Source organism: Phyllobates terribilis, unplaced genomic scaffold (genome assembly GCF_046119375.1).
Source record: "Phyllobates terribilis strain yellow unplaced genomic scaffold, ASM4611937v1 Scaffold_13__5_contigs__length_258822181, whole genome shotgun sequence".
Classification (NCBI taxonomy): domain Eukaryota; kingdom Metazoa; phylum Chordata; class Amphibia; order Anura; family Dendrobatidae; genus Phyllobates; species Phyllobates terribilis.
The window spans coordinates 242,839,418-242,859,159 of record NW_027362773.1 but is presented as its reverse complement, the minus strand read 5'-3'; the positions used below and the strand labels follow the sequence as shown (position 1 = coordinate 242,859,159).

At 42.8% G+C, this 19,742-nt stretch overlaps 1 long non-coding RNA gene across 1 annotated transcript; it reads right to left on the bottom strand.

Annotated features, from left to right (window-relative positions):
* Positions 1-364: 364 nt before the first annotated feature.
* LOC141174683 (uncharacterized) lies at positions 365-18,893 on the bottom strand. The gene is made up of 3 exons (XR_012252943.1): positions 18,795-18,893; positions 6,083-6,212; positions 365-4,217 (listed from the first exon to the last, which is right to left on the bottom strand). It is a non-coding gene; the product is annotated as an uncharacterized lncRNA (long non-coding RNA).
* Between the last annotated feature and the right edge of the window lie 849 nt (positions 18,894-19,742).

Sequence of the window (19,742 nt, the reverse complement as noted above, 5' to 3'; positions counted from 1 at the left end):
CCAGCACAAAATCCCACTATCTACTAGAAAAAGGGATGCTGATTTCTCTTTGTTAAGGTTCTGTAGCAGTTGCATAGTCATCTACGGTATGTATGACCTTGAATATACTCAACAGAAAACAAATCTTTTATTTAATCTTGTAAATTCCATAAGTCCTTCAAGAAAAAAGCCAAAATAATAAGTAGCTTTGAGGAAAAAAATAAAGGTTTTTTTACTTTTATTATTGCCTAGAACAATTGAATAGAGTGTGTCTCGTACTACCTATGATTTCTACATTTACCCCTTAAGTGAGTAGAGAGCCCTCAGTTTCTCTCAGGGGCAGACATCTGACTGCTTTAGTTCCTTTTAACTATAGGCACGGTGAAGAGACAGTATCCTGCACACTGGACAGATGTAAAAGGCGATAGATAAAGGTTCCAGCAAGCTGTCTTTAAAGCAGTACAAAGGCAAGGAAGATCAGAAAGAGCAAAAGGAAAGTTGTGACACTAAGACAATTAATTACTCCTGGATGTGAAGGTTTGCACTATGCTGCACACAAGAAGAAGCAGCGAGGGGTTCTTAGATAAAGATAGTGGATAAAAAAAGGAAAAAATAGCTTATCATGTTACTGAACTGTTGAAAAGGCAAGTCTTTTATAGAAATGTCTTCTGTACATGAATTTAATTGTGTTGACCGGTGGCATAAAAAAGATGTTCATGCACATCCTTTTGGCTGACAGTTCCTCTCCAAACTCTAATATACACATCATTTGGCATGGTCGAGCTTTCTTGGGTTTTGAATGGGGAGAAGGGAAAAACTGCTTCCAGACTCTTCTGGCAGCCACTTATTCATCATGAGAACTAAAGGTTAGGGCATTCAAAATCAATCTGCCTAATAAATCTCTACCCCGATACCCCGACATCATCTGTTGGCTGTTGGGGCAAAGTTGGGAGGCCCCCATCACTCATTAGAGTGTCGTCCAGACCCACCGACTTTAATTTCTATTGAAGCCTTAAGCAAGTGGGAGTATGTTACTATTGATGCGGGAAGAACGACTACAATGGGTTTAGAAGATGAAGGGCCTAGCTCGAAATAGTCTTTTCCGATGTCAATGACTGCTCTGAAAATAGAACTTGAGGAGGTACTTTATGGTGTTATGGATTTCCACTCTTCCTCACTTGACATGAAGAAATAGAAAAAGCAAAAAAAAAGAATGATAAAGATTTTGAGAATAATATGTCTACCATCCAAACTATTAGTAATACACATCATTTTCTATAAACTGTAAAATGATGATTACGAAAACCGGCACAAGTTTCTCAAGCTCGATAGATTATAGAGGCATCTTTATTTTTTAATTGTAGACATTTAATATCATTATGATCTGTGAATTTGTAAACCATTAAGAACACTGGTATTAATTTTCCAGCAACTTCAGAATTCAAAAACACCAGATACAATAAAGCAAATTATGAAAAATAGTCTAAACCCCTTTATTTTCTTTATCCAAACATTACTTTTTTTGTCACTGAACTCACAATTGCAATAATAAGTCTATAATGAGTTATCAAATATAAATGCTTACATACTTGTAAATTTCCATAAATTCAATGTTCTTTTTACACATATTTGATTTGTCTATAGGGCAAGTTTTTTTTTGTTTTTGGTAGAGGAAGGGTTATATCCTTTTTACACACCATATGCTTTTTCTCCTCACACCCGTCTGTCTGGAGCTCTGAAATAGATGGTGGATGAAAGCCGATACAACACACAGAGTAAAATGCTAGATGTGTTATTTTATCTTTTCTTATTGGGCAGATTCCCGCCGCTTGCTTTTCTGCCGTATGTTATGGCATCTTTCGATCAACCAACAAAGGAAACCTTTTGAACGCAGCATGTGGTCAGATTGTAACGCTCTTCAAAGTTAGGGGAAAATCAGAAATATTGGCCTATAGGTATTGTCTTTTTCTCTACCTGTGGTCTTCATTATGTTTGTAGCTCTAACAGTATAGAAAAGGAAACCAAGCTTTCAAAGCACACGGAACAGTATGGTTTATTAGAAGGCAAATCTTTTTTATTTTATTCCAGCACAGATTTCTAAGGAGATGAAAATGCTTTGATGTTTGGGTTTTTTTTTTCTTCGCTGTTGTCCATGTTTATGAATCAAACCCTCCTTGAAAATGTCAGTTAAGAATATATTAATTTGCTTTTAGAGCACATTCTGCTATTAAATCACCAGGGGTGCATATTTAGAAAAGGTCTCTCCAGTGGTGATGCCACCATTAAAAAGTAACAGCTCTAGAATATATCTAGGCAGATGTGTTGTGACAACCTTTTAAAAACTTTTCTTCATACGTGTTTTCTTTTTTTTTAACTTAAGTTTGGAAATTTGATCCTCTTGAAACTAATTTTTCAATAATTCATGAATACAATGTATAAATATTCTGCATGTGAAGCAAGTATTTATTGTATAAAAGTGTCAACTTTTAGCTAACTTTTATTTTCATTTATTGACAAACTTTATAACCACTACTTTGGTCCTACTTAAATTTGTCACAAAATACAGAACACGTTACATATTACCAATTTTCACACTGGGTAAGATGGCGAAGATGATGGCAATTTTTCTTTGCCAGAGTCTATATGGCTTACATATGCGACTTTTTAGATTTTTTTTTAAAAAGTAGAATTTTATAAATGGTTTTATCGAGCAGTAAAGTACATCCACCTTTCACTACCCTTTTACAAACTCGACATGATGGCTCATTGGATCTATGTTTTGGTGCAAATAATTGATAAATATTTTGCACCGTAGATGCAACACAATTTTGCAACCAAAACCACCAAAGCTGTAAATGCATAGACCATATATGAACCATAGCTTTCAGTCCAATGCAGAGAACCTATGTCTGGTATTGGCTTAATTCTTCTAAACTGGTCAGATAGGGGCATCTTTGAAACAAAAACATGACATTTGCCTTCCTCTGGATCAACATGTTATGTTATAGGTTGAACTCAATGGACTTATGTCTACATTCAACCTTAAAAACTATGAAACCTGTAGAAGGTTTTCAAGATGAGCAAGGTTAAAGGGACACTATGGGTATAGCAGAACCACTATGTTATACTTAGGGTATAACTGCATGACAAGGGGATTTACAGAACACCAAACAATCCCAAGACTATGCATTATGTATAACATTATCCATTGCTTTTGCCCAATGTGTTCCTTTCATACTTTAGGTTCTGACTTTATCAAAACATTGTGGACTATTTTAGGTATATCTTGGCATAATTATTTCATTACTGATATCAACAAACTTTAATCCCTTAACCACTAAGTCTGTTGGTGTTTTTATTGGTACCCTTTTGGAGAACATATTACTTTTTAAACCATTTTTTGGGGAGGAGGAATAACAAAAGTTATTCTGGTCTGCAGTACTCCTTAGATGCTGCAGTCTTAGATACTGATAAGTTATAGTGCCTAGAGCACAGTTATCTCTGCGTGTATATTTGGTATGTCTCTCCTGATGAGTTGGATCCTTTAAGCCCAAGTTCTTGAACAACCAGGACAGTTGGAGTTGGTGAAGCAGGATGGCAGAAACAGTGTGAAGTGGTGTTGAATATGTAACCAACTAAAAATGAGATGCCAAACTGGTATAACAGAGATGCAGGAGTGTTGAAAGAATGATAACCAGGATTAAAGAGTTTTGGCAGTGGTGACTGATATAACATTGCTTTAACTATGGAATAGCAGAGTTGAGAAGAGATTACCGTTACAACGTAGTGTCAGGGGACAGTCACCAACTGAGCAGAGTTAGGTAACCTGGTTAGATGATGTCATAGGTGCGCATCAGGTTGCAGCGGTAACCTGATGCACAGGAGAAAAGGCTGAACAGGCCAAGCAGGAAAAGTGAGGCTATGGTCAGCACAGGATAGGTGAAAACAGTATTGTTATCTGCTGCTGGTTTTGCAGACACAGTGTCAGTGGTCACATGTCAAAGTGCCATAACAATGCTGCTTCCTTCTGCTGTAATAGTTGGTCTTTAACACGTTTAAGACGTTGGAGTACCATGGCTGATTTCAGAGGTTGTCGAAATCAGATCCCCATCAATTAGTTACTAGTGCTCTATTACAAGGATAAGTTGTCAATACTAAAATCCAAGTTTTTTTTTATAATTAGAGAATTTCCAGATATAATCTTCAAAGTGTTTCCAAACTGGTGCTTCTCTTTCATCCTAAAAATGGAAAAATAGAGAGAGTCAACAGTAAATTATTATCATATGTTTATAAATACATTGAATGTAAGAAAAAGAACTTCTCCTTATAGACAGGGTATAATTTGCCGCTGACAAGCCAGTGAGATGTTTCTGCTGATAACTTTGAATGTCTACAATTAGACACCCCGTCATTTTTGTAATCAGGCAAAAGCACTTGAATCCGATGAGAACTTACAACCATCTAATGGAAGTTAACTACACAGAAACACCAGATTATTTCCGAAGGGAATATTATTCTAACGTACATGAATACAAAAAGCAATTTATTCTTTATCCTGCAAACAAATCAGCTTAAGTGTAATGAAATCTTATTTCAGCAAATTAATGCACAAAGAGGCCAGTTCAGTGTAAATAGTCTTGTACTGTATATTGTTCTGAGAATATTGACTTTCAAATTAGCCCGCATTTCAAAACAGGGCACGTCAGAAATATAGTCAAAATGTAAATGTGGAGTAAATGGTTCTCTAATAAATGCCTCATTCAACATTTATTTTCCTTCAAATCATCTTTTAAAGCGCTTTCATGCTAATGTGTAGAAGATGTGACATTAGAAAAGATTGCTTTGACATGGCTAAGGGGCTCCAAGATTAACGAAAAAGAAAGGACATAATAAAACATTCAGAAGACCTATTTCAGAGGAATTATGCCTTGCTTTGAAACTTGTCCAAGGTTGGAGTGCATTTAAACTCGCTGGCGTACATGCAAATGAACAGAGAGAAAAACCATAGTGCAGAATTCGGGTTGGATAAAAGCTCCACGAGCTGAAAGCATGAGAAACAAGCAAAGAAAATCTGCAGCACCCAAGTGCAATGACATTTTGTTGATCTCATTTTTTTCATGTTGAATGCTAATGATCAAAGCATACCTTACAAATCTGTAAAGGGGATAAGCCTTATATCTCCCCCCATATGTAAATACTAAGCTGACATACGGTTGAAGGAATGTAGCCTGTACTATAAATTGTGCGCCATGTTGGTTGCACACTGTTTCTTCTGGTTGTAGTAGGCTTTTGGGTTGTTGTAGACCCTTTCAAGTCTCTATGTAGCAAAAATGATAGTTTTCCTGCATGTTAGTGTGGCGCCCCTGAGGGTTCAGTCGCCACAGGGGTACTGCACCTCAGCCCGAGGTGTGGTATCTCCTCTTCCAGGTAAGGGTGGAGCATTTCTCAGGACCCCACTTTACCACTCAACACTACACCACTCCTGTCCTGTAGGAGCCCTAAATGCACAAGGGTGCTGCCCCGGCCCGGGATAGAGGAGATGGGGGGAACCAAAGATAGGGGGAACCATGTAGTGGGTGAGGGTGGAGGACACACTTTTAGGAAACACTTATTGATTCATATTTAATCTACGGCCATCTTAGGTTCAAGGTCTTTGATTGTGCTCTTCTGCCAGGGTCCAGCAAGAGTCTGCAGCTGACTGAAGATGCACGGTCCTCGTTCTCTGGCCTTGAGATGAGGAGCGGGTCAGATTTAACCACTGTCTCTACCCGGTCAGGGTCCTGTCCTAAGAAGGCCTTGGAGGGGAGCAGAGGAGATAGGCTCCACAGAGGGATACGGACGGAGCGGAGTCGCCACCTGTATTCTTCATTCTGGCCTAGTCAGAGGGATTCCTGCTGCAAGAGGGGTGACCGACCCCTGATATCTGACTTTGTTACTTCACGTTTCAGTCAGAAAAGGCCGGAGGCTTAGTGGATCCCAGGGGGATATGGACTGAGCGGAGTCGCCACCTGTATCTCTTACACTGCGTTTATCCAGTGGGACCCGGCCTTACACCTCGTTCTAGCCACACACAGTTAGGAGAAGACTTAGTGGGAGAACTTACCAAGGAGAGGAACACACACCAGAGGGGTCTCGACAGGTGCTCCTGATCTACCTGGGAAGTGCTGAACCCCCTTCCCGGTGGCTGCAGTACATCGTGTGTAGCAGAGAGAGCTTTGCGGCTGAAGGTTCATCTGAAAGTGAGTAAAGACCCAGATGACTTCACATACCACCTCAGCCTGTTATTTCCTGCGCGGCACTGCACCCACCATTACTTCACACACTGCCCTGAGGACTGTTCCGCCTGTGGGGAGCCGTCCCATCTTAGCTGCCCATAGCACCAGCCTCAGTGGACTGTTGCAGCGCTGGTGTCCATCACCGGAAACCACAGGTGGCGTAGTTGACATACCACTCACCCTAAAAGAATCCCATTATTTTTACTGTGACAGCCCTGGGCACGGAAGGCCACGACTGCATCCCCGTGACACCTACACTGACCCGGCTCCGAGTAACCCCACAGCTCATGGAGGGCTAGAGCGTCACATTAGTTTGCAAGAGATGCCAGCATAAATTTTGACCCAACGTGGGCCTTCGTATGTGTATGTTTTCACACTGAAATGGCCACATCGCCAATAGTGGGAGACAGTGAGTAGTCTATAAAAAAAGGCAGTGTTTGATGTCAGAGAAGGTGTAGTTACACTGTCTGAAATACCTGAAGAACCTTTGCTAGCTTATGAGAGGAGTAAGCGTGTGAATATCCATTGAGTGGTATGACCATAGACAGGAAACTGGAGAATGCAACAATATGCCTAAGTGGCAACTTTGTAGTGAGTCTATAGAGATGATACATAGACCAAGACTAAGGTCTAGAAGTGACAAGGAGGTGCCAATTAGCCAGAGTATAGTCTTGAAGGGAGTCAGTGATTGGCTGCTGTGACGTGGCAAGAGGCGCCTAAGTGGGGATATCCATCGCAGGGGTTCGCCTCCTAGAGATGCACAATGGCACCATAGGATGGATGAAAGCCTACAGCCACATTGAATGAAAATAAAATCATTTGTTCAAATGCTCTACAATCATTTTTCAGAAGGGGATCCCCACGCCCCATATTTAGTCATGAGAAAAGCTACGTATACCCTCTTTGAATTCTATGGTTTTACATATATGGTCTTTAGTAGGTCTTAAAGTTCAGTATATACAAACTCTGATGAACAACACATGACAAATTACACTGTATTATTGACGCGCCCCCTGGGCCTGTGCTGTGCAGGGGATACCCGGAGCCGGATCGCTGGGGGTTGTAGTCTCAGTGTGGCGGTGACCCGGTCCGTGCCCAGGGCGGTCAAACCAGTGGCAGTCTTAAGTAATAACAATGTCCGACTACGCCACCCGTGGATTGCGGTCAGTGGGGACCGCCGCTGCGCTGCAGACCGCTGAGGCTGATGTTGTTTGCGCAGCCGAGTATGGGATAACTCCCCACGGGAGAAGTATTGCCTCAGGGCAGCTAGTGTGGATGATGGGAGTGATGGTGTGAGCATCCCAGTAGTAATGGTGCTGGTGCGGCGATGAAACACAGAGACGTGTGGTGCAGTTCAGGGTCTTTACTGATGGTATAAAGCAGACCCTCCCGGGAGTACTGGTTAGCAGTAGGGGCCTGGTCAGTCTGTGAGCAAGCAGGATCTCCCCTGGCCAGGTGGAGTTGTAGGCCTCCCCGACTATCTGCACTCTTTCCTGGCTACCTTGCTCTATGCGGGTAGAAGTAGCCCACGTCCCTGAGTATACCGTGTGGTGCTCACCCGTATGGCCGGTGACTTGGGGCCTTCCGTTAGCCTCCGCTTCACGATGGCGGTGCTGGTCCCTTGCTTGTGACCGTGCCTTCGGGTTTCTAAGGCCAGAGGACATGGAATCCCCTGCCGGTTGGATTCTGCTGCTGGACCTGGATGTCCCCACAGCCTCGGACTCCGTGTCCGGGTTTAGTGTCTTCAGCCAAGGCGAGCTTTCTAGCTTCCAGCCTCTGGCACTCGCTCCTGCTCCTACAGAGCTCCTGTTGTCACTTTCCCTTTTCAGGCTCTGACTAACCTAATCCCGCCCCAGACCCAGTTTATAAGGGCAGATTCCTCCCCTCCCAGGTCTGGGTGGGCCGTGTTGCATGCTTAGGGCTCCTGACCAGAGATACCTCCCACTTGCTCTCAGACATAATATCTCTATTACTGTGGTAACCAGACCCCTGGGGTGCCACATTATTATTTATTGAAATAAAGACTAGGTCAAATGCAGAAGAAGTGTGTAAAAATTTAAGTGCACCCCATGAATTAATAGCTTAATAATAATAATAATAATTTTTATTTTTATAGCGCCAACATATTCCGCAGCACTTTACAAATTTTAGGGGAGGACTTATGCAAACAATACGGAATAAACATATCTCATATCGAAAGGAGTGAGGGTCCTGCTCACAAGCTTACAGTCTATGAGGAAATGGGGGAGACACAAAAGGTAGAATGTACATATATTGTATAATGCAGCCTTGATATACTAAATAGGATAAATAATACATGGACTAGTCGCCTGCAAGTACAGTACAGACCAAAAGTTTGGACACACCTTCTCATTTAAAGATTTTTCTGTATTTTCATGACTTTGAAAATTGTACATTCACACTGAAGGCATCAAAACTATGAATTAACACATGTGGAATTATATACTTAACAAAAAAGTGTGAAACAACTGAAAATATGTCTTATATTCTAGGTTCTTCAAAGTAGCCACCTTTTGCTTTGATGCCTGCTTTGCACACTCTTGGCATTCTCTTGATGAGCTTCAAGAGGTAGTCACCGGAAATGGTTTTCACTTCACAGGTGTGCCCTGTCAGGTTTAATAAGTGGGATTTCTTGCCTTATAAATGGGGTTGGGACCATCAGTTGTGTTGTGCAGAAGTCTGGTGGATACACAGCTGATAGTCCTGCTGAATAGACTGTTGGAATTTGTATTATGGCAAGAAAAAAGCAACTAAGTAAAGAAATACGAGTGGCCATCATTACTTTAAGAAATGAAGGTCAGTCAGTCCGAAAAATTGGGAAAACTTTGAATGTGTCCCCAAGTGCAGTTGCAAAAACCATCAAGCGCTACAAAGAAACTGGCTCACATGAGGACCGCCCCAGGAAAGGAAGACCAAGAGTCACCTCTGCTTCTGAGGATACGTTTATCTGAGTCACCAGCCTCAGAAATCGCAGGTTAACAGCAGCTCAGATTAGAGACCAGGTCAATGCCACACAGAGTTCTAGCAGCAGACACATCTCTTCAACAACTGTTAAGAGGAGACTTTGTGCAGCAGGCCTTCATGGTAAAATAACTGCTAGGAAACCACTGCTAATGACAGGCAACAAGCAGAAGAGACTTGTTTGGGCTAAAGAACACAAGGAATGGACATTAGACCAGTGGAAATCTGTGCTTTGGTCTGATGAGTCCAAATTTGAGATCTTTGGTTCCAACCACCGTGTTGTTGTGCGACGCAGAAAAGGTGAACGGATGGACTCTACATGCCTGGTTCCCACCATGAAGCATGGAGGAGGAGGTGTGATGGTGTGGGGGTGCTTTGCTGGTGACACTGTTGGGGATTTATTCAAAATTTAAGGCATACTGAACCAGCATGGCTACCACAGCAGCGGCATGCTATTCCATCCGGTTTGCGTTTAGTTGGACCATCATTTATTTTTCAACAGGACAATGACCCCAAACACACCTCCAGGCTGTGTAAGGGCTATTTGAGGGTGCTACGCCAGATGACCTGATCTCCACAGTCACCAGACCTGAACCCAATCGAGATGGTTTGGGGTGAGCTGGACCGCAAAATGAAGGCAAAAGGGCAAACAGGTGCTAAGCATCTCTGGGAACTCCTTCAAGATTGTTGGAAGACCATTTCCAGTGACTACCTCTTGAAGCTCATCAAGAGAATGCCAAGAGTGTGCAAAGCAGTCATCAAAGCAAAAGGTGGCAACTTTGAAGAACCTAGAATATAAGACACTTTTTTGTTAAGTATATAATTCCACATGTGTTAATTCATAGTTTTGATGCCTTCAGCGTGAATGTACAATTTTCATAGTCATGAAAATACAAAAAAATCTTTAAATGAGAAGGTGTGTCCAAAGTTTTGGTCTGTACTGTATGTGTATAGTCCTGACCGAGGCTATTAAGTACATGGTTGGTATGAACCTGAAATTGAAGAATATTTTAATATGGGGGAAAACTGGGACGGACAACTGGGATGGACAGATAATGTGTGGAGGCGATACGCCAGTCTAAAGAAATGAGTTTTTAGGGTCCGCTTGAAACTGTGGGTATTGGGAATAAATCAAACTGTCCTGGGTAGTGCATTCCAAAGAATTGGTGCAGCACGCGAGAAATCTTGGAGACGGGAGTGGGAAGTTTGGATTATGGAGGATTTTAGTTTTAAGTCACTGGCAGAACGGAGGGCACGTGTAGGGTGGTAGACTGAGACAAGGGAGGAGATGTAGGGGGGTACTGAAGCATGGAGCACTTTGTGGGTAAGCGTGATAAGTTTAAATTGAACTCTATATTGGATGGGTAACCAATGCAATGACTGGCACAGGGAAAAGGCATCGGTGTAGCGGTTGGCGAGGAATATGATCCTGGCTGCTGCGTTAAGGACGGATTGGAGATGGGAGAGTTTAGTAAGAGGGAGCCCAATAAGGAGAGAGTTGCAGTAGTCCAGACGAGAATGAATAAGAGCTACAGTAAGAGTTTTTGCCGAGTCAAGGGTGAGAAAAGTCCTGATTGATTTTTGAGGTGTAGATGACATGAACGAGCGAGTGATTTGATGTGAGGAGTGAAGGAAAGATCTGAGTCAAAAATTACCCCAAGACAGCGGGTTTGTTGCTGGTGAGTAATGGTTGAGCCACAAACGGAAATGGCAATATCGGGCACAAGTAGGTTAGTGGAGGGAGGAAATACGAGTAGTTCAGTTTTTGACAGATTCAGTTTTAGACAGAGGGAGGGCATAATGTTAGACACAGCAGAAAGACAATCACTGGTCTTTTGTAGTAATGCAGGGGTGATGTCCGGAGCAGAGGTGTATAATTGGGTGCCATCAGCATAGAGATGGTACTGAAAGCCGAATCTGCTGATTGTTTGTCCAATGGGAGCGGTGTATAAGGAGAAAAGAAGAGGGCCTAAAACTGATCCTTGAGGAACCCCGACAGTAAGAGGAAGGAGAGAGGAGGAGGAGCCGGCAAAAGACACAGAGAAGGAGCGGTCAGAGACATAGGAGGAGAACCAGGAGAGAACAGTGTCCTTGAGGCCAATAGTGCGGTGCATAGTGATGAGGAGCTGGTGATCCACAGTGTCGAATGCTGCAGAGAGATCCAGGAGACTCAGCAGAGAATAGTGACCATTAGATTTAGCTGTTAGTAGATCATTACAGACTTTAGTGAGGGCAGTTTCAGTAGAATGTAAAGAGCGGAAACCAGATTGTAAAGGGTCAAGAAGAGAGTTGTCTGAGAGATAGCGGATTAGACGGGAATGGACCAGGCGTTCCAGGAGTTTAGAGATAAAGGGAAGATTGGAAACAGGTCTGTAGTTGGCCGTGCAGTTCTGGTCAAGGGATGGTTTTTTAAGTAATGGATGTATGCTGGCATGTTTAAAAGAAGAGGGAAAGATACCAGATGAGAGGGAGAGGTTGAAAATTTTAATTAGGTGAGTGGTGACAGCTGGAGCAAGGGACTGAAGGAGATGTGAGAGAATAGGGTCACTGGTGCAGGTAGTAGGGCGAGAAGATGCAAGAAGCCTGATCACTTCATCTTCCGTGACTAGTTCGAACTCAGAAAGTGAGCAAGATACAATGTGGCGGGGGAGAGCATGCATAACGTTTGGCGATTGGGAGAAAATTTCCTGTCGGATATGGTCAATTTTTTCTTTGAAATAATTGGCCAGATCGTCTGCGCTGAGATCGGTGATCGGGGCCTGTGCTGTTTGATTGAGGAGAGAATGAAACGTGTCAAAGAGTCATTTAGGATTATAGGAAAGTGAGATTATGAGGTTGTTAAAGAAGGTTTGTTTGGAGAGGTGAAGCGCAGAGTTATATGTTTTCAGCATAAATTTATAATGGAGGAAATCTTCGGGCAGATTAGATTTTCTCCACAGCCGTTCAGCGCACCTGGAGCACCGCTGCAGAAGACGTGTTTGAGGCGTGTGCCAGGGTTGTCGCCGTCTATGCCAAATTCTTCTTTGTGTAGGAGGTGCGGCTTCATCCAGGGTGCATAGCATTATTTCGTTATTGTTAGAACCCTCCTGTTAGTTTTTGCTATCTTGTGTTTTGCGGTCACGTGACCAGCTGCCTATATATTCCAGCTCCGCCCTTCTGACTTTGCTGGACTTCAGTGTTGTTTTGACTGTCTCTCTAGCCAGGTGCTTCGGTGCCTATCTCTGTCAGTTCTTGGTCCTCTGGGACCGTTAGTACTTTTTGTCAGTTTGTCCTTTTTGCTCTGCAACAACTTCTGTTTAGGAGGTGTCCCATTTTTGCCCCAGTCCTTAGTTCTTTTAGGGACCCCTCCCTTTATTCTATAGGTCTCCGTTCAGACTAGCCAAGGACGAAGGCGGGTCTGTTCACAAGGAACAGGCAGCCCGCTACATCGTAGGGATTCAGCTTAGTCTTACTGTAGGGACAGCTTTCCTTATCTTTCCTTAGTTTTGTTGCAGATCATAACAGTAAGTCCAGCCCAAACAAAAAAAAAACTAAAAGGAAAGAAATTCGGGGATCAGTATGGTTTCTGTCTAGGATTTGGCTCAATGCCTGCAGGGATTGTCTCTGGAGGTGGCCGAGCTACAGCAACACGTGAGTAGCTGTTCTGGAGCACATTTTGTGGAACCGAAGGTAGGACTGCCTGATGTTTTTTGTGGTAAACAGCAAGATTTTTTTTCCTTTAAAAATGCTTGTTTGTTATATTTTTGTTTGAGACCAAGATCCTCTGGGAGTGAATCACAGCGCATTGGTTTTATTATGTCACTTTTGCGCAAAGAACCACAGGGTTGGGCCTTTTCTCTCCAACCTAATGATCTGTGTTTAAGTTCTGTTGAAGAATTTTTTTCTGCTATGGGGCTATTATATGATGATCCTGATCGAATCTCATCTGCTGAATCAGAACTTAGACGTTTGAATCAAGGGTCAGATGATGTTGAAGGTGGGCTTCAGAAGTTAAATGGAATGATTCTGCGTTGAAATGTTTATTTCTTGCTGGTCTGAGTGAAAGGGTTAAGGATTTGCTAATTGCATTCCCTGCACCTGAGACTCTGCAGGAAGCTATGCAGTCAGGAGACTGAGGTCCAGGGTTAATGATGTAAAGACTCCTGTAACTTCAGGTCCTAGTTCCCAGAAAATCTGCTCTGACAGCGGAGAGCCAATGGAGCTTGGGGCGATGTCACTCCACTCTCAGGAAAGAGATCGGAGATTCGCCAAAGGTTTGTGTCATTATTGTGGTAAGCATGACCATTTGATTAAGTATTGTGAGCGTCGTTTAAGTAAAGAAAGAAAAAAGGTCAGTTACGCCCGTATAGCTTGTTTACGCTCTGCAGGAGTATTTCTTTCTGGGAGTACTACTCTGCAAGGAGATTTGATTGAATTTCAGGTATTTGTGGATTGTGGTTCAACACTTAATGTGATTGATAAAGGGTTTTTGGAAAACCTTAAATTGAAATCCAAACCTTTGTCATCATCTATTTCTGTGGTTGCAATTGATAACACTCCTTTGAAATGTATTACTCACAAGACTGCTGCATTTCCTCTCACTATCAATGGAGATCACCAAGAAATTTTGGACTTGGTTGTTTTGGATAATTTGCCCTCTCCAGTTGTTCTAGAATTGCCTTGGTTAAGACTGCACAATCCTTTACTGGACTGGTCTACTAATGTGATTGCGGCTGTGGAAAAAGGTGAATTACCTGTACCTATTCAAGATTTTTGGAGGGTTTTTTCGGAGGAGGAGTCGCAAGTTTTACCTCCTCATAGGGATTATGATTGCGCCATTGAGTTTGTTCCGGGTGCTACTCTTCCCAAAAGTCACTTGTTTAATCTGACAATCCCTGAAAGAAAGGCCTTGGAGGAGTACATACAGACTAGCTTGGCTGCTGGTCACATTAGACCTTCTAAGTCGCCTGTGGCAGTTGGATTCTTCGTTGTTAAAAAAAAGGACGGCGGTTTACGTCCATGTTTGGATTTTCGTGAAATTAATAAGATTACTGTACGCAATTCCTACCCATTGCCGTTAATTCCTGACTTGTTTAACCAGTTAGTGGGAGCCAAGTGGTTCTCCAAGATTGATCTCCGGGTGCATACAATTTGTTACGTGTGAAGGAGGGTGATGAATGGAAAACTGCTTTTAACACTCCGGTAGGTCATTTTGAGAATCTGGTGATGCCTTTCGGTCTTACCAATGCACCTGCATTTTTCCAGAACCTTATTAATGACATCCTGAGACCTTTGATTGGTAAGAATGTGGTTGTGTATTTGGATGACATTTTGATTTATTCACCAGATCTAGAGTCCCATTGGCAGAGTGTACTTGAAGTTTTGCAGTTATTGAGTGACAATTCACTCTTTGCTAAGCTGGAGAAATGTGAGTTCGCTGTGCAGAAAATTAGTTTTTTGGGCTACATTGTCTCCAGCGAGGGCTTTGAGATGGACCCTGTGAAGGTTCAGGCTGTGCAGGAATGGCCTAGGCTTATTGGTTTGAAATCTATACAGAGATTTTTGGGTTTTGCCAATTATTACAGGAAATTCATTAAGAATTTTTCTGTAATTGTTAAACCTCTAACCGATCTCACCAGGAAAGGTGCGATTACAGCCCAGTGGACTACTGAGGCCATTGAAGCGTTTGAGTATCTCAAAGAGAGGTTCAGTTCTGCCCCTATCCTTATGCAGCCTGATGAGAACAAGCCTTTTTTGGTCGAGGTCGATGCTTCATCGGTGGGGGTCAGAGCAGTTTTGTCTCAGGAGAACAAGGGTGGAGTACATCCTTGTGCATTCTTTTCGAAAAAAATTTCAGAAACCGAACTGAATTATGATGTTGGAAATCGGCAGTTGCTGGCTATTAAACTTGCGTTTGAACATTGGCGTCATTTTTTGGAAGGCGCTAGATTTCCTATTCAGGTTTTCACAGATCATAAGAATTTGATCTATCTGGATGCTGCCAAGCGCTTGAATGCTCGTCAAGCTTGGTGGGCACTTTTTTTTCTCTGTTTCATTTTTCTGTTACCTATATCCCTGGTACTAAGAATGTTAAAGCCGATGCTTTATCTCGCAGCTTCTCTCCTACGGTCAGTTCCGAGGAGGAGGAGAGCATTTTGTAGAAAGGAGTTGTGGTGGCGGCTTTGGACTCCGTTTTGGAGAATGGGATTCTGAATGCTCAAGATGATGCTCCATCTAACACTCCCCATGGGAGGTTGCTCGTGCCTAGAGCCTTTAGGAGAGATTTGTTGGTGGAGTGTCATGAATCTCTGTTGGCAGGTCATCCAGGAGTTTTGGAGACTAAGAGACTTATCAGTCGCAGTTTTTGGTGGCCTGGATGGCAGAAGGAAGTCATCAAGTGGGTGCATCAGTGTACTGTGTGTGCTAGGTCAAAGACTTCACATACTCCTGCTGCAGGGTTGCTTTGCCCTCTGGAGGTTCCTAGTGTGCCTTGGACGCATCTCACTATGGATTTTATTACGGATCTTCCGGTATCCGAGGGTTTTACTGTCATCTGGGTGGTCGTGGACCGTTTTAGTAAGATGTGTCATTTGGTTCCATTTGTTAAGTTGCCCTGCGCCAAGACACTCGCTAAGGCGTTTGTTAAGGAGATTGTCAAGCTCCATGGCGTTCCCACGGATATTGTTTCTGATAGAGGACCTCAGTTTGTGGCTCGCTTTTGGTGTGCTTTTTGTGACAGGTTGGGAGTCCATTTGTCATTTTCATCTGGTTATCATCCTGAATCGAATGGACAGACTGAAAGAAAGAACCAGGATGTAGAACAGTTTTTGCGTTGTTTTGTGGCGGACAATCAAGAGGTGTGGTCTGAGTTTCTGCCTCTCGCAGAATTTGCTCTTAACAACCATACAGCCTCCTCTGCTGGGTGTTCTCCTTTTTTTTGTTGTACTGGGAGACATCCGTCTTTTGGTTCGTTCTCCAAATTGGGGTCGGTGGTGCTGGAGGAGGAGAATTTCTCCGGTGATTTGGAGAGAGTTTGGACTAATGTACGTTGTAACCTGCAAGAGGCTAACAAGAAGTCCAAGAAGTATTTTGACAGGAAACGTAAAGAGGTTTTGTTTACTGTGGGTGACATGGTTTGGTTGTCCTCGAAGAACCTGCGGTTGAGGATTCCCTCTAAAAAACTGGGTCCTAAGTTTGTGGGTCCATTTAAAGTGCTTCAGGTTGTTAACCCGTCTGCTGTTAGGTTGGATGTCCCTATTTCCTGGAAGATTAATCCTGTGTATCATGTTTCCTTGTTGAAAAAGGCTGACATATCTAATAGGGACGCCACTGTCACAGTTCCCCCTGTGGTGGTAGACGGCGAATATGAAATTTCTCGTATTTTGAATTCTAGATGGCATAGAGGGAAATTACAGTATCTTGTCTCCTGGAAGGGTTTCGGTCCTGAAGACAACTTCTGGGTAAGGACGGATGATGTCTCTGCTCATAGGCTTGTTAAAGCTTTCCACAGGAGGTTTCCAGATAGGCCTGGGCCTGGAGGATCCGGAGGATCCTCATAGAAGAGGGGGTACTGTTAGAACTGTCCTGTTAGTTTTTGCTATCTTGTGTTTTGCGGTCACGTGACCAGCTGCATATATATTCCAGCTCCGCCCTTCTGGCTTTGCTGGACTTCAGTGTTGTTTTGACTGTCTCTCTAGCCAGGTGCTTCGGTGCCTATCTCTGTCAGTTCTTGGTCCTCTGGGACCGTTAGTGCTTTTTGTCAGTTTGTCCTTTTTGCTCTTCAACAACTTCTGTTTAGGAGGTGTCCCATTTTTGTCCCTGTCCTTAGTTCTTTTAGGGACCCCTCCCTTTATTCTATAGGTCTCCGTTCAGACTAGCCGAGGATGAAGGCGGGTCTGTTCACAAGGAACAGGCAGCCCGCTACATCGTAGGGATTCAGCTTAGTCTTACTGTAGGGACAGCTTTCCTTATCTTTCCTTAGTTTTGTTGCAGATCATAACAGTTATAATGCTTCAATGCAGAGTTGGGACATGAGAGGGAGGAGATTGGGGCCAATGATGATTGCAACTTTTTCATAAATTTCTGGGTGTTAATGGCGCGTATATTTCTATAAGTGTGGAAAGTGGGGGGGGTCTTGAGTAGAGTCACAGTTCTTGACAGAGAATGAAAGAAGATTGTGGTCAGACAGTAGAAGGGGAGAGTTAGTAAAGTCATGTACTGAGCAAAGCCGGGAGAAGATCAGGTCCAATGTGTTCCCGTCCTCATGTGTAGGAGAATTAGCAAGCTGTGAAAGGCCAAAGGAGGAGGTTAGTGATAAAAGGTGAGCGGCAGATGGGGAAAGAGGAACGCCAATTGGGATGTTAAAATCTCCCATGATTAGAGTGGGGATTAGAGTGATTAGAGTGGGGATGTCGCAGGATAGAAAATTTGGAAGCCAGGCAGCAAAGTGATCCAGGAACTGACGGGAGGGACCTGGAGGGCAATAGACAACCGCCACTCGCATGGAGAAGGGCCGGTAGAGTCTGACTGTGTGGGCCTCAAAAGAGGGGAAGATAAGGGAGGGTACTGGGGGGGATAACCTGAAAGGTACATTTTGATGAAAGGAGCAGACCAACACCTCCACCTGATCTGTTGTCAGGTCTCGGAGTATGAGAAGTGTAGGCCACCATAAGAGAGAGCTGCAGTGGCGGTGGTGTCCGACTGCTGGACCTAGCTTTCTGTGAGAGCCAGAAGGTTGAGGGAATTAGAGAGGAAAAAGTCATGGATGTAAGAGAGTTTATTACATGCTGAGCGCGCATTCCAAAGGGCACAGTTGAATGAGACAGAAGATATGCAAGGAATATTAATGAGATTAGAAGGGTTTCTGAATGTAACAGAGAAAGAGTTAGTGTTATTATTACTGGAGGGTCCTGGATTCGGAGAAATATCACCTGCGACTAAGAGAAGGAAGATACAGAGAGTGAGAAGATGGTTGAGTGATTTGTGAGAGCGTTTCCTATGTTGTATGGTGGGAATGAATGGATCTGTGTAGAATAACATTGTGAAGAGAGCATGACAGCTGTACATAGGAGAAGAGAGGAGTGAGGGGTTAATATGGATGAAGTCTGCAGAATTTGTGGGAGAACGGTGAATGTGGATGATTGTAGCAGCCAGAATATAAATGGCACAAATACAAATGGTGAATACTGTTTGCAAAACAGATGAACTGGAAGCAAGTTTGTTTAATTGTCTTGCATGTCTTACCTGTCTCCTGCCCTGTCCAACTGCCATATCTAACTGCCGAGGCACTTTGATAAATTATGGCACTTTGATAAAGTATGCATAAATGCTATATGCATAAATGCCCCCGCATAAATGCTGCCCCTTGACTATGTCTCATTATATAGGGATGTATCTGCTTAGATCTACACAGATTTAATTCGTTAGCAATCAATCAACTAGCTTAAGACAACAGGAGACCATAAAACTGCAGAAAAAAAACAGACTGGCAACTCTACATGGATCATAAACTGTTAAAGTAAGTGTGATGACCTTAAAGTATCATGGATTAAACAACGTAGAGGAATGAGAAATATATACCAGTGATTAGCTGCAGAGCGTTGCAAGGATCATGGAGGTAAAATGCAGTTTTCAGAATAGATAACACGTAGTAGAGGAATGAGAAATATATACCTGTGAGAAGAGAAGAAAGATGAATATTAGCAATGCCATATCTAACTGCAGAGGCACTTTGATAAATTATGGCACTTCGATAAAGTATGCATAAATGCTATATGCATAAATGCCCCCGCATAAATGCTGCCCCTTGACTATGTCTCAATATATAGGGATGTATCTGCTTAGATCTACACAGATTTAATTCGTTAGCAATCAGTCAACTAGCTTAAGACAACAGGAGACCATAAAACTGCAGAAAAAAAACAGACTGGCAACTCTACATGGATCATAAACTGTTAAAGTAAGTGTGATGACCTTAAAGTATCATGGATTAAACAACGTAGAGGAATGAGAAATATATACCAGTGATTAGCTGCAGAGTGTTGCAAGGAACATGGAGGTAAAATGCAGTTTTCAGAATAGATAACACGTAGTAGAGGAATGAGAAATATATACCAGTGATTAGCTGCAGAGTGTTGCAAGGAACATGGAGGTAAAATGCAGTTTTCAGAATAGATAACACGTAGTAGAGGAATGAGAAATATATACCAGTGATTAGCTGCAGAGCGTTGCAAGGATCATGGAGGTAAAATGCAGTTTTCAGAATAGATAACACGTAGTAGAGGAATGAGAAATATATACCTGTGAGAAGAGAAGAAAGATGAATATTAGCAATGCCATATCTAACTGCAGAGGCACTTTGATAAATTATGGCACTTCGATAAAGTATGCATAAATGCTATATGCATAAATGCCCCCGCATAAATGCTGCCCCTTGACTATGTCTCAATATATAGGGATGTATCTGCTTAGATCTACACAGATTTAATTCGTTAGCAATCAGTCAACTAGCTTAAGACAACAGGAGAC